Source organism: Hipposideros armiger, unplaced genomic scaffold (assembly GCF_001890085.2).
Source record: "Hipposideros armiger isolate ML-2016 unplaced genomic scaffold, ASM189008v1 scaffold_457, whole genome shotgun sequence".
Taxonomy (NCBI): domain Eukaryota; kingdom Metazoa; phylum Chordata; class Mammalia; order Chiroptera; family Hipposideridae; genus Hipposideros; species Hipposideros armiger.
In genome coordinates this window covers 712,947-714,751 of record NW_017731807.1, presented here as the reverse complement: position 1 = coordinate 714,751, position 1,805 = coordinate 712,947, and the positions used below count along the sequence as shown (strand labels likewise).

The window sequence follows — 1,805 nt, the reverse complement described above, 5'->3', positions numbered from 1 at the left end:
CTTACCGTGCCTGATTTATAACTTAAACTATCTTAGGTATGTATGTATAAGAAAAACATTACACACACACACACACACACACACACACACATACACGGTTCGGTACTATCTGTGGTTTCAGGCATCTACTGGAGGTCTTGAAACATATCACCCGTGGATAAGGGGGGACTGCTGTAATTGAAAAGGAGATGAAACAATTACTCAGGCACCTCTGTGCTTCCTCTGAAGAGCGTATCTAGCTGCTTCTGTTGTCTTCTGGTCCCATCTGTGTGGCCTTTATCCTTTAGGTTAGCAGAGAATCCAACATAGGGCTCCTGGAGGAAGGCTCCCTATTTCCTGCCCTAAGAGCTGGCTGACCTTGCAGGCTGTGGAAGTACAGGGTGTGATGGCACAGGCCAGGGAAGGAACTCATGATCCCCCAAGTCCGGTCCCATTGTTGATAGATGCCTGAAGTTCCATCACTAGATGAAAAAGAGCTGACTCCTAAGCCATGATTCAATCAGATATCAGTTTAATATCTCTAAGGCTTGCATGGTCCACAGAGACAGTAGACGGTGAAAGAATGCAGGATTCCACCTGGTTCAAAGGTCTTAAACTTTAGATAAAAACGACTAAAAGCCAAAGACATGCAAAATCAAATCAGGCAGTAGAGTTTCCTGGGTAGGGGAGTAACATATAACTTAGATCTAGGCGTCCTAGGCCATGTGGCACCTCATATGAATTATGGGGACAGTCACACGACAACGATAAACTGGGCAGAGTGGATGTTCTGTAATCTCAGGAGAGCCTAGAAGGCAACTCCCAAAACAGTGTGAAATGAATATTATGGTTTCCTTGGTGAGTGAGCGTCTTTAAAGATTTAAAATTAAGGATAGAAAGATTAAAGGAATCTAAATCATGGTGTTAATGTTTTTATGTAAAAGAATCTAGGTGGCCTCCGGCTCCGGCCGCTGGGAGATGGCCCCCTCCGTCTGCCAGGGCAGGATCGGGCACTCACCCAGCTGCAGGTGCCAGCACTGTGGGGTGGCGTGGGGTCCTGTGCTGTGGCCATGGACTTAGGCAGCAGAAAATTGGAAATATCCTCTGGAAAGCTGGCCAGATTTGCCGATGGCTCTGCTGTAGTACAGGTGATACTGCGGTGATGGTCACAGCGGTCAGTAAAACGAAACCTTCGCCTTCCTAGTTCATGCCTTTGGTGGTTGACTATAGACAGAAGGCTGCTGCAGCAGGTAGAATTCCCACAAACTATCTTAGAAGAGAGATTGGATCCTCTGATAAATAAATTCTTACAAGTAGAGTAATAGATCGTTCAATTAGACCTCTCTTTCCAGCTGGCTACTTTTATGATACTCAGGTCCTTTGTAATTTGTTAGCAGTAGATGGTGTTAATGAACCTGATGTCCTAGCAATTAATGGTGCTTCTGTAGCCCTCTCATTATCAGCTATTCCTTGAAATGGACCTATTGGGGCAGTGCAAATTGGCATCATTGATGGAGAATGTGTTGTTAACCCAACATGAAAAGAAATGTCTTCTAGTACTTTAAATTTAGTGGTTGCTGGAGCACCTAAAAGTCAGATTGTCATGTTGGAAGCCTCTGCAGAGAACGTTTTACAGCAGGACTTTTGCCATGCTATCAAAGTGGGAGTGAAACATACACAACAAATAATTCAGGGCATCCAACAGTTGGTGAGAGAAATTGGTGTTACCAAGAGGACACCTCAGAAGTTATTCATCCCTTTGCCAGAGATTGTGAAGCACACTCATAAACTCACTATGGAAAGACTCTATGCAGTTTTTACTGACT

General features: G+C 44.5%; 1 pseudogene; it reads left to right on the top strand.

Annotated features, from left to right (window-relative positions):
- Positions 1-825: 825 nt before the first annotated feature.
- Positions 826-1,805, top strand: part of LOC109395109 (polyribonucleotide nucleotidyltransferase 1, mitochondrial-like) — an 8,117-nt pseudogene continuing 7,137 nt past the window's right edge.